Genomic DNA, 14,064 nt, shown 5'->3' on the forward strand with positions numbered 1-14,064 from the left:
TAAATTCCGCCTTTGCATGTACGGGAAGCTCCTTTTAAACTCGATCTAAATTTATGTCACTCGCTGCACGCGTGGACGCCGTTTTGGAGAAAAGTGCGCGTGACAGACAGACAGTGAATCGATTTAAACAAGGTTTTGTTTTACACAAAACCTTAATACAAATCATTATACCTCCACTTCACATTAAGCTGGTCCTTTTAAAACAATTTGTTGAAAATAAGGAAGGTAAAGGATTTTTATACCTCAAGCAAAAATCTCTGCATCTAAGTGATATCAAAATCAAAGGAGACATACTTGAGGGTACCTCAGATTAAACAATTATTTGATGACGATGCTTTCTCCAACAGCTTGTCAAGAAAAGAGAAAAGAGCCTGGAAATCTTTTATCTTTGCTTGCCGCAATTTTCATGGAAGCAGAAGATTAGAGGGCTATCAACAACGAATTGATGATTGCAATATGTCGTTGAAAATTCACTTTCTCCACTCCTACCTGGGCTTTTCCCGGAAAATTGTGGAGTCGTTTTGGACGGGCATGCTGAAAGATTTCATCAAAAGATTGCCCAAATGGAGAACAGATACGCGGGAAAATAGAACCCTCGTATATTGGTGGACTACTGTTGGATTCAAATTCGAGAAACACCGGAGGACCCTTACAAAAGGAGAAAAACTTCAAAGTAGATGCACGTATGTATTTGTCATTGCTCAGCGTTATGTTTCATTTCAATACTTGCCCCTCCCCCTCCACCTCTTCTAACCATAAAATGTTGATTTTTTAATGATTTTTTTATGGATTTTTGGTAAAAATACCCCTTCACCCCCTTTTTCCACCCCCTCGGATCCCCAAAGATGTTTATCGTAAGATATAGTCTTCGCCGTGAAATGAGCAGATTAGACGAAATTCACCGATTTCACTTCAACTTCAACCAAAATAAGGCTGTGACCGAAAAACGGAGGGTGATGGAAAAAACGGAGGTCATACCCTAATTCAGCGGCCCAAAATTAGAAAAGATCACTCATTAGAGTGTCGGTCCAAATTTTTTTCCATTTTTTGTGTTATTATAGTTTGTGCGGCATGAATTCTTTATCAGGCAACAGCAACGAATGAATGGAGAAACACAAACAGTCCTCCTGGGTTTAAAAAAATGAGACCCAGTGAATACGACAGCCACAGAAATCAAGAGTGCGCTGAGTTAACCTGAAAGCTACAGGTAAGAACATGGTTTATCAAAAAGAGCAGAATGCACATAAGTAGAACAGTTTAGCTTTCTGAAAGACCCTTCTATGGTTTCCACAGTCGGAATCATTTTAAAATTATGCAAATTTCCGAATGGATAATAATGTCCGAAGGAGGGTAATAGTATGTTGTACTTATTCTGTTTTAGACAAAGCTTCAGTGCCAAGATATACTGGGAAAATTTGTAGGCGCCGAGAAAACGATAGTCGAAATAAGTGTCTCGTTTTCTTTCAAATTAATTGCCACTTGCATTGTTTATATCACATGCAGCACTGTAGAGAAATACAGAAAGATGCAGATCTCTGGCAGACTCCGAATTCGATAAAGCTGTTCAGAAACTTTTCTGCAGACCGGTGCAGCCAGTTCAACTTTCCATGATTTGTATAGAGTTAGCATTGTAAATACCACTTCAACGATCAAGTTAACATTTTCTCCGTTAAGAAATCGAATAAAGTTCATAAACACTACTGTTTTCTCCTAATCGAAGTATTAGATAGATAAATGCAAAACAATTACGTCAAATAACATTTCCTTCAGTACCACCACACCATAAGATGACGATAAATCCAAGAAATTCCAGAATGAATCGCAAATCGAAATGTTGTCGCTTCATGCTATGTATCGTCAATTCAGATGGCTAGTACCAGATACTGAGTACCAGATACCAGTTATGTAGCATTTCAAGTGCACGATGAACTTCTAACGCCCGTGATAATGTTCACGGTCATTTGCAGGGGAACATTAACGGCATCAGCAGAATGTGAATTTTCGCTACGGATATTTTCTGCAGAATTGAAATCTTTAGGTTGCAGATCAGTCGATCGTATCCAATCGTAGACTATATCTACCGTTAGGGATTTGCTTGGATTCTTCATTTTAACCAACGCGATACTGCCGTCATCCCATAGCTGTAGATCAGCAAAGAGCTCCAGTGCACTCCACGTACTCGTCGAAAACTCAAACCAGCCAAGTAGCTATCACTTCAGCTGGGGTGTTGCATCGCCTGATTCATTGGCAACTGCATAACTGTTTCCTCGTCATCGCATCTGAAGCTAGGAAAGTGAAAAAGTAAGAAAAGTAAGAAAAGTCATGGAGAACTGAAATGTTACAAGTTTCCTTTAAAAGTTGTGCGAGTGCTTCTGTGTTTAGAGGCGGATTAGGTAGCACCAAATTTGTAGATTTTCTAGAACCAAAAAAGTGCAATGCGTAGTTGAAAAAAGATTTAGTATCTTTAGTACCCATAAACCTTGAAATTCACTAAGCATCTTGCACAGCTACTTTGCCTAACCCTGGGAACATCAGTTAACATAACATTTACCGACTGTAAATCAGCTTTGAGCTAAAGTTATGTTGGTTGTAACATTGGGAGGACATTGTTAGTCTGAATTTATTTTCTTGCATCATAACACAGTAAAATTGTTTTCGGTTGCAATTATTTTGTGGTGGATACTACCAAATAAAAACAACTCACCACAAATTAGATGCAGATGTGTATCTATATTGTATGCATGTTTACTGAATTTTAACCATTTGTTTGCTCATGAGATTGAATTTGTTAACAACGTTTTCATCAAGAGCGAACGCATTTTTTTTCGTACAACATGAATATGTTTCCGGTAAGTAGCGTTAACGCCGTAGTTAGATGGCTTTTCTTCCTTTCAAATTTTCTATGGAAATCCGTGCATATTATTGCAACATTTATTATTCAATCATTCTCTATAAGCTGGCTCCTAAAATTCAATTAATATAACACTCTAGCCAAGCTTAAATAAGCCGGAAATCGGAAGCTCGACGCTTCAGATGTGAAAGATTTCGTAGATTCCTATGTAAGAATATACATAATACATGGGTCTTAATATATATATAATACATATATTTAATACACCCGATGTTCAATTGATATGGTGCTGACACTTCATCTCTGATCTCTCTCGAAGTAGTAATTTGACGCAAAAGAAGTAACTTTGGCCTACTATAACTTTGCTAATAATGTTAAAAACTGCACCAAACTTTCCAGTATGATTAAAGCGTATAATATATTATTATAGGCTTTATTTGAGCAGATACAATGGAGAGTATTTTGAGGCCTAGGTACCATGGGCATAATTTTTCCAACTTTTCTATTACGTAGCTTCCGATAATAAATCCTTGAAGTATTCGACCCCTTTCGACAGCCCGCACTCCTCTCCTTTGCAACTAATGTAAAAACTAACATGTACTAATCGATACCTTTCATTTGATACATCACACGGTTATATTCGGTGAAAATAAATCTTGCGCCTCTCTCTAAAGTCCATGGGGATGCCCTTTAAATTCAACGCATGTATGGGGGGTCCACAGTTTCAAGCTTTGTACCGTATTGAAAGACAACTGTTTCTGAGAAACGAGCGTGTGAAAGAGGGACAAACCGACCGACATGCAGTGAACCAATTTCAATAACGTTTCGTAAAACACAAAAAAATACAAATGGATCGATGTTTGTAGGCCAGCAAACTCTCTCGAGTGTTCTAACTCTCCCTCACAATGACAGTGAAGGTCCTCATGAGACCACGTCCTTAGGGTTAGTTTCAAGCAGAATTCTGACTCAGATCTCAATTTAATATTGTGGATATTTTGATAGAAAAGAGAAAAGTTTATTGCAAAACCTCGGAGATTAGGGTGAAGTTAGCGCGTATAGCTCAAAATTTTCTGCGCAAACTGAACCGGGAGATGCCAATTTAAGGAGGCAACCCCATAGGCCCCCACGTAAACACCCAGTTCGGTTTTTTTTTTTGTTTTTTGATCCCGTTTCACGGTTTTTTTTCAGAAGATTTCGCGGATTTCCCTAAACTTTTAATTCATATTCTGGTGTGATTCTTGCATACCATATAAGTATAAAACACGTAAATTTTTGTTTATGATTTAAAAGGGACTAAAAAAACCTTGCTATATTCACCAGACGACTAGAACAAATGCAAGCAAGTGCATGTCAATGGAACAATTCGGTGGAGCTGCAATTACCTGAGCGGTCCACTCTAATCCTTTTGTCCTCGTTGTTGGAAGGGTGTACCTTTGCTGCAAACCGATTTAGTAAGTGTAGATCAGGTGGAGGAGCTAGCACCGCTTGCGCTTGGGATTATGCCTACACGGCAGGTACTCTCGTTAAACCCCCAGGACCTTCATGTCCTCGTTGTTGACCATAGTTCACCGAATAGTCACGTTGACCGCTATTAAAACTTATTCCAAGACGTAACATGTGGATAGTACCTATTATTGAGCATGATACTTAATTGGTCAAGTAGAAGGAAAGTGTGTGCATAAAGCTCGATTTCTTGTATATGAAAGAAAACTTTTTCTTCTATGCAATTGGCACATAGCACGTCGACCATGGCAATTCTCGTTGCCTATTCCTGGCAATACCAATGCTTCAAATTTCACGGCACGTGATTTTAGGATAGTGGGTTTTAATGTGTACCATAGAAAATTGCTGCCAGGGAATCCTTCTTTTTCTAGGGTCTTCGCTATTGTAAACGATTTCCCTTTTACTGAAAATTATTTCTTTATTTCAGAGCAGGTACGCGAAAAAGGACACATGTTGGATCCAAAACACGTATCTGCTCTGCAATAAGGAATTAATCAACAGTAAAAAAAATTGTTTAAAAGTAATCGCTTCTAAGTGAACTTTGATCCCCACAGCGGATAAGATCTCAAGATTGAAAGGACATAATCCTTCACTTGGCACGAATTCTTTCGGTTTCTTCATCGATGTTCCACGAAAAGCCAATTATAAAACTGGCCAACCACTTTGGAGAAATGATGACCATATCCCACATAGAAATATACACTATCAGATACACTCGTAGCTGAAAAATGTCTAGGATAAAATTGGTAGGGTTGTATTATTCAAATCTATACTGAGGATCAATTGGCGTGGTCAGCACTAAATGACAACACCACTTAGTGCATCAAGCCATCCACTATTACATAAGTCTGTTCTGTAGGTTGAAGCTACAACGATTCATGTAGTCGAGCGGACTTGAACACAAAGTGTTGAAAGAACCTGAGGTCTTTGGATAGGGATTTTCATTATTATTATCAGCAAAATTATTATCCGATGCAAAACCACTTTATTTAGAATGCAAAACACCCCTCCCTTAATAAGGAACTCCAGACATCCCGGTTTTGCGTCGAGGTCCACCAATTAGATATCCCTAAAAGCTACCTTCTTCGGAGGATTCTTCTCTCGAACGCGGCCAAGAGTTCAAAATTTTTCTTGCTAAGAACCCAGATTTCTGAGGAATACATGAGGGCTGGCAAGATCATTGTCTTGTACACTGTCTTGTACAGATTTGACTCTATAGTAAGGCGTTTCGAGCGAAACAGCTTTTGTAAGCTGAAATAGGCTCCTTTGGCAGCCAACAACCGTGCGCGGATTTCATTGTCGTAGCTGTTATCGGATGCAAGGCCTGCTCGATCTAGATGAAGGCAGTTTGTACGTCTCGGGTCGTTTTTCCCATGGTGGCTATATCGTCAGCATAGGTCAGTATTTGGGTGGACTTAAAGAGGATCGTACCCCTCGCATTTATCCCAGCATTACGGATCACTTTTTCCAGAATCTGTGTCCGGATAGCTCCGTGGTTAGAGCACTAGGCTGTCATACGGAAGGTCGCGGTTCAAATCTCACTGGTGGCAGTGGAATTTGCATCGTGATTTGACGTCGGATACCAGTCGACTCAGCTGTGAATGAGTACCTGAGTCAAATCAGGGTAATAATCTCGGGCGAGCGCAATGCTGACCACATTGCCTCCTAGTGTACCGTTACGGTCTTGAATGAAGTGCTCTAACACACTTCAAGGCCCTGATCCAATATGGATTGTTGCGCCAACGATTATTATTATTATTTTCCAGAATCAGGTTATAAAGGCCACATGATAGGGCGTCTCCTTTTCGTAAACCGTTGTTGATGTCGAATGGTCTTGAGAGTGATCCTGCTGCTTTTATCTGGCCTCGCACATTGGTCAGGGTCAGCCTAGTCAGTCTTATTAATTTCGTCGGGATACCGAATTCTCTCATGGCCGTGTACAGTTTTACCCTGGCTATGCTATCATAGGCGGCCTTAAAGTCGATGAAAAGATACTGCAACTGATGTCCATATTCTAAAAGCTTTTCCATCGCTTGCCACAGAGAGAAAATCTGATCTGTTGGTGATTTGTCTGGAGTGAAGCCTTTCAGGTATGGGCCAATGATGGTCTGGGCGTATGGAGCTCTCCGACCTAGCAAGATAGAGGAGAATATCTTATAGATGGTACTCAGCAACATGATACCTCTAAAATTACTGCACCCTCCCTTTTTATAAATGGGATAGATAATGCCTCGTTGCCAGTCGTCAGGGATTGATTCACTATCCCACATCTTGAGCATAAGTTGATGAACCACTTGGTGTAATTGGTCGCCTCCATATTAAATCAATTCAGCGTTAATTCCATCGACTCCTGGCGACTTATGATTTTTAAGCCGTATTTGTCCGTCGGCTTCAATTGTCAGGACCTCCAACTCGCGATGCTCTGGTTGTTGAGCATTCCAGCATCGCTTCAATATGCTCATTTTGTCGGCATTCTAATTGTCAGCTACTAGAAATCGGGAAGCCAGCATCGAGTGGATGGGTAGGGCCAGCTGAATGAACTCATCTCTGGTTATAACTGTATTGCAGGTTTGGTACGGAACATATTAACTTTATGGAGTATTTAGCAGCCATGGCCAACCAAACTAAGGCTGCTAGATGTCTGGAAACAGAATTAAACACCAGCATCTAATACGGATTAATAGTGAAAAGCTGTCACTCTTGCAAAAGGGCTTTCAACGGTTGCTTTATATGAAATCAGCCGCAAAATGGACTATTTAAAGAAGCAACTTACTAGCCGTACTCCTAGTGTCATCTACAGCAGTTTACACTTATTTCCTTTTCTTCTTCAGGTTCGTCGTACGGAGAAGCTGGGTGGGCTCGTCTTGATCGATTTCGCCATTTCGCTCGGTGGTAGGTCCTTTGCTATCGATTTCGATATTCGGACCAGTCTTGGCAAATTAGTTCTCTTTAGCGGGTATTATATGACCATACCTTGAAGACGCCCCTCTCGCAATTTTTTCGCCAATGGTACAACCCCCTATTAATCGTGGGTATCCACATTTCGGATGTGATCATGGCGTATTATGCCACTAGTCCAACGCAAAACTTTCGTCCCCATTACCACAAGGCGCCATTCATTGTTTTTTATAATCGACAACCCTCGTAACTAGAGCAACAGGGTGGACCCTGTGTTAAATTCTGGATTTGGGATTGTACACCCTACTTAATCGTGGTTGCGCTAATGTGTTAAACGATTTTATAACGCAGTTCACTGCTGACTGATAGCGTTAATCCGAGATATTTAAATCTTTAAGGTTTGGGCAGGTTGCTGCCGGTTTCGTTGTTGATTCTGAGACTGACTTGATCTTTACACTTTTTGATAAGTTGCTCGAGATCAGCTTTATTATGAGACGTTAGCAAAACATCATGTGCATTAAGTAATGTGCAGGGTGACGAATTTTTTATGTTCCCTGTGATAGTCCCAATAAAAAAATAAAGATGAGTGGTGAGAGTGTTACAATAGAGTAATGCCCCTCAGTCCACGAGTTCCTCTGGCACTAGGCGTTGCCGCAAGGCATACTAGATGAGTTTATGTGGCAAAAGGACAACCTAGATCTATAATGCAATGTAGAACGGGCGATGCTTATCATGAGTAACCACGCAGCGTATATTACATCAACAGTACCTCAGTTTTTGACAAATTCGGTTTATTTCACAATTGCTAAAACGATGTCATGACTACGATCGCTCAGAATGCGTTAAAAATCTTCATGGTGTGAGACGGCAACCGAATCAGACGAACATTCTGACTGCTCCTCTTTTTCCATATTGGATCAGTCGCGCTATCTTGCCGGGAAGATGGTATTCAACTATTCTCAATAACACCATTAACGAACTCGTCTTGGGTCCAGCTTTTCGCAATCCAGAGCTCAACTGTCATCAGGTCCTGTTGTTTCTCTGATTTTATTCCTTTGATTGCTTGCTTGACTTTTGTGACACTAACACTTCTCTTTGGCAAAGGAGCACAGCTTCGACAGTATTTCAAAAACCAAGTGGTCATAACCCGAACTGCCCAAGGAACTACGAATTTCATTATGGAAAACTTCACTATGCTAAACATAATGTTATATGATTTGATATTTGCAGCGTTAACAGCTTTTCAATTATTGCGTATATCTAAAATGGTCTTTTCGAAGCAGTGTCCAATTTTGAGACATTTCTATGTAATGCACTGATTATGAGTGCTGTTCTTCCCCTGCATACAACTTGGATGCTGAGCTTGGAGTCATGATTTTTGTAGTTGGCATCCCCAAGGACCAATCAATGTTGTTACTCTTCCCGCCAGGGTAGCTGACTTCCAAAGTATGACGTTATAGGTAGGCTTCAGGTCTAACAGTAACATTGCGGTATCCACGTTCTATATAAACTACTCAGTTTACAGTTTTTCTAAAGTGCTAGTAAGCTGGTGGCTTTCCTTTTAGAAGGCTACACTTCGGCTGTCGGAGACTAAATATCTGCAGACCAGGATCCTGGTATCAACAACCATGAAACGATCAAACGGTAATGATGCTATTAAGCAATCTAAGGAAAGTGTTAAAAAGTTTGGAATGTAGGTTAGTTGATTCGCTTGAGCGCAGCTTGTATTTTTCTCAATTGTCTTCTTAAGAAGACTATTAACTCCATCACTAAAAAAAATTAATCGACATTTTCCAGGACATAACCTCCCACAGTCAGGCCTTCACTGATTTTGCCCAATGGACTTGAAAAGTAGTGTGAACGGATATTTTGCTGATGATTGGAATATCCAATCCGAGGTTGAATAGCAAATGATCCGAATTTCGAATTCGGACTTTCACTTTGTACTTCTGGTGGTCTGTCGGGTCTGTTAAATGGTATGCAACCTGAAGGTATGTTTCTGACGAACGTAATATTCAAAATAGTACAGCTACAATGTAACAATAGATTTTCTTAAGGTTATTAATATAATAGTACATGCGTCGCGTATTAAATATGTTGTAGCGTGCAGTGCCGTCAGACTACGTAAGCCCAGATGCTGGACAGTGAAGCCCTACGGCCACAATAACATCCTAGACGAAGTACCCCGGGAAATTTGGGCATTCCCTACGGACTATGTTACACACAAGCTGAACTTCACAAGACCGGGGGAGCAGCAGCGTGTTGCAAGGTTATGACAAAGTATTCTTCACCGATGGATCAAAGATGGCCTATGGAGGCAGTGCAAGGGTTTTCTCGAATACACACAGTGTATCTGAGTTGTATGGTCTCCCAGGTTTTGCAGGGTATCCAAGCCGAAATACTGGCGATACTGGTATAGGAACATAGAGGGTAATGAGCGGCCTGACGGATTGGCCAGGCGGGGCTCAGCTCTTGGCGGTCCTTCGGCGGGTAGAGTTGGTGTCTCGCTGGCGACTGTCAATGGCGGAATCTACTCACACTACTTAGCAGCAGCGGGCCTTAGATGCCGAAGGCTTACCACCTGCACCAAGTCAAGGAGGTTTTGGCTGGCTCATAAAATAGCACGAACACGGGAGCTCCTGTGCCAGACTCGTGCAAATGCATTCAAGATTACGGCGGTCTGCACGGGGCACTGGCCCATAGGGGGTCATACCCCCAGACTCGGCATATCCTACAATTCGCATTACCGAAGCTACGGAGAAGGGAGGGGGGGGGGGCTGAAGTACTTTCTCTGCAATTGCCAGTTCTAGCTAAAGTCAAACCATGGTCCCTGGGTAAACCATTCTTTAGGGACCTCAGAGAGATTTCTAGCCTTCGTTAATGCTACTGCCTCCCTGCTCTCTTAGGAGTTTGTAGCATCAAAACGGCGCTCCACAGCACCAATTGGGCTCCTCGGAGCGGCCGCTGATACCTACCTACCCTATACGCGTCAGCCCCGATTATGAACGATTTATGCTACTTGTAATTTCAAACCAAATTTGCTGAAATCCATTTATTTTAATACAATGCAGACAAATAGCATTTCCACGCTCGTATTAAAAATATTAATTAAATTTTTATTTGTTTTTTAGAAAAATTAAGTTGACAAATTCCAAAAATTATGTAACCAATGCATCCTTTTGCGCAGTGTTTGCATCAAGCAGAAGAAAAATTAATCGGATTGAGGGTTTCATCTTGTGCAAAATTTTTTCCTTCCTCCATATTGTCCCAAAGTTCTGAACTTCGAAAGAGGAAACATCTGAACATGTGATATTGTGCAAAATATTTCCCTTCGTATGGTGGGAACGAGATACTTTGTGTTTATGAGTAACAGATTACTGTATAAGAAGATTTTGAATATTGTATTATTTGCTATAAATAGATGGCATAGGGAATATTATCCTAGATTTTGTTGGCTATTATTGTAACGAGAAAGATTGTCAGGAAATAGGGATTAAAGTTATGAATGAATGTCAAAACACGTATGAAAAGCCTCAGTTATTTCCCTTTTGGAAAATGGATTTTAGAAATACTTTATGAAGATGATTTTTTGGAAAAAGTCGGATGGAAACGTGAGGACTAATATAGGTAACGAAACTTCTTTCAAAGCGGAAGGCACCAACTTTCGCGTAAATATGGAATGAATTCCTTCTTTTTATGAATGGTATTTGATATAATATACCAAAACGAAATCAATTGACCTCTATTTTGATTTTTGAGGTTTTTTACAAAATGGGGTGCCTAAAGTATCTAATTTCAAAAGCGACAAAAATTAGGAAAATAATCCAAGTTAGTGATAATAAATTATAAAAGAATTAAACCATGGAAGTGCACCCTATCCTAGGGAAATACGGGCTCCATACAAATGAACTAAAACATAATTGAACCTTATCAAATATCACAAATTACCTCGTAAACAAGTACAGCTGCTCCTAGAATCGCTTCGTGTAACCGCATAAACCAAAAACTCGCCCCTCCAGATAGTACTAAGTCCGAATTATCCAGTTAAGTAATGAATGACCCTATCAGTGCCCCCGAACACCACAAATTTTTCCCACGCTGCAACTTCAATTTCAAAATCACCTCAAACGCTGGTCAAATATTTTAATCAAATTTCCATCACAAATACCGCATTCAAATCTTTACGGCCACCTTTCACGTTTTCACCAACCTCGAGATCTTGCTCTTCATTAAGTCACACCGAATCCACCGACTCGGAACCGGAATAATATCTTTTTAACTACGCAACCACACTAGTACCGGTCACCGGCAACCGGCCACTGTCCACCCAACGCCTCTGTATGCCGGACGTGACGTCAGAGTCGTGTGAAATAATTAGCAATTGTCGCGCAACGGTCGCGTGAACTGCACCCAACGGAAAAGTGAACTTTTTATCGCGCTACCGGCGAACTGTATCTGAAACAAGAGTTCAAATCTCACAAGTCTCTTGTTTGACTATCTTTTCACCGACGACACTGTCCACGGCCTTGTCGAGAACCGTCAAGTACAACTGTTAGCCGGCAACTGACCAAACCGCCAACATCGAAACGACTTCAACTGCTCCAAGGCTCCAATTCGGGCTCCAGATTCAGTTTCCCGTTTCATAGATACAATACAAAATATACTTTCCGATGCAGATGAATTCTAATGTTACAGTGGAGCTTTTGAGTCTGAAGTCAATGTTTTTGTTGCTAGCAACATGTTGCTGGGATACCTTACAGAAAAGAACTAGTTATCTTATCGAAATGAAGACATTCAGATGCGTTTTAGCGGAAGTTAATGAAAACATTTTGTATTTCAAAATAGACAATATTTAGTGAACTTAATACATAAAAGGCTGTTATGTTTACATGATATTATAAGGACTTTGAACTATCTTTATTAAGAATGTAGTGAATTAAATGAAAAAAAGTATCTTCTGCCTGTAAAAGATGAAATAAAGAAATATATTTCTTGTGCATCCCTGAAAGGAAATTAAATTATTAGTAAATCGCCCTGTGGCTAAGTTTACTGGCCAGAATGAGTACTTGTTAGAAAAAAAAAAGGAGAAGTAACGAATCTCATGTCACATGACCGGACCGTCAACTTTGAATTTAAAGAAAAAGATTTCTTTTCAGTGTACCCTAAACAGACTACCCTAAAATTTACAATAAAATTTAGATATGGCGAGTGGGGAGTGAAGAAGCTACTAGACTGTAGCGAGTTCCGCAATTAGTCAGAAGACAAACTAAGTTGTCGTTCCCGCAGAACAACTGCACTGACCATAAATTAGTGAAACAACCTCTGACTATCTCCATTCCGCAATAAGGACTCACCCTTTGAATCACAAACTCGATGCGCTATTTCACTTTTCTATTCTAACGCGTCTAAATCCAGGTATCTTTCCACCCGCTTCCCTTGTTGCAGAAATCCGGTATCTAACAAATTACTCACCATAAACTTCTTCTTTCCTGTTAAGACCCTCAAATATTAACAGCTTATCAGCATTCATGAGTAATCATCTCCCGTTTCCTAAGCATCATTTTCACTGTCGCCCTACCAAATTCTTCCATTCGAATGGCCTCTTCGCCGTCAATTGGCTAGTTATCTCCCTTGACGTTACGGCTGACTTAGATGCTAGATGCACCAGGAAGTGACCACCTACATCTATATCAGTAATGTCAATAATAACTCACGTATTCGTTTTAATGAATAAATTAATAAGAACTGCACCGCCGGTGTGACAATGACCACTCTTTATATTTTGGCTTGGCGCTCTCTACTTTCAATGTGAAATGCAACCTTTCATACCTAAATCATTGCAAGCGGTAACATCATTATATATTCCAACTTAACCGCCTTCCTAATCCTCAGTATTGTTTCTGGAATCCATTTGCCACAGTGCTATCATCCGGGATATTCAACTACTGAATCGAGGCGTTCTTTTGTAGCAACCAACACCGAAGGATTCCATGAATGCTTACATCCGGTTTAAAGACCAATTTCTCAAATTCAGACTGTTCTCACTCCAACTCAAACTAAATTAGAGCGCTTCAACTTGACGAATATCCTTTATTATACTTAGGGACCGACAATTTTCTCCCGTTTCTTCAGCTTTTGTCCCGTTCACAAGCGGGGTCGGCTCGTCATGATCGGTTTCGCCATTTAGTTCTGTCAAATACCTGATCTGGATGCAATCGCGAGGCTTTCAAATCACCATCCAGCGTATCTAGTCACATTTGTTTCGGCCGGCCTTTTGGTCGCCTATCATCGACTTCGATGTTCAGACCAATTTTGGCAAGGAAATTCTCGTTAACGCGAATTCCGTGACCATACCATTGAAGACGCCTCGTTCAATTTTTCCATGATCGGTGCAACTCCATATCGGTCGTCGATATCCTCATTACGGATGTGATCTAAACGTGTTACGCCACTAGTCCAACGCAATATATTCATCTCCATTATCGCATGACGCCGTTCATTGTCTTTTAAAGTCGCTCAACACTCAGAACCATAGAGAGCGGCAGGACGGATGACATTACGGTAAATTTTAGATTTCAGATTTTCGTTGATACGTCGATCACAGAGAACACCAGTTGTGGAATGCCACTTCATCCAGGTCGCGTTAATGCGTGAAGCAATTTCATAACGCAGTTCTCCATTGGCTGATAGCTGAACCGAGGTATTTAAATCGCTCAGGATACTACGGTTGACAGTAGTTGTGCCTATTCCACGGGGATTGGTAGTCATTTTTATTCAGATTCAACTTGACACGCTGTTGCATGAGGCGATCA

The 14,064-nt window shown here is 40.6% G+C and overlaps 1 protein-coding gene across 5 annotated transcripts in view; it reads right to left on the reverse strand.

Annotated features, from left to right (window-relative positions):
* LOC119657758 (band 4.1-like protein 4) overlaps positions 1–11,826 on the reverse strand; it is a 350,940-nt gene extending 339,114 nt beyond the window's left edge. For all 5 annotated transcript variants that reach the window (XM_038064818.1, XM_038064816.1, XM_038064815.1 and 2 more), the window contains exon 1: positions 11,201–11,826. The gene's annotated coding sequence lies outside the window, so the exon portion shown is untranslated. The remainder of the gene's footprint in view (positions 1–11,200) is intronic.
* Between the last annotated feature and the right edge of the window lie 2,238 nt (positions 11,827–14,064).

Source organism: Hermetia illucens, chromosome 5, assembly GCF_905115235.1.
Source record: "Hermetia illucens chromosome 5, iHerIll2.2.curated.20191125, whole genome shotgun sequence".
Classification (NCBI taxonomy): Eukaryota; Metazoa; Arthropoda; class Insecta; order Diptera; family Stratiomyidae; genus Hermetia; species Hermetia illucens.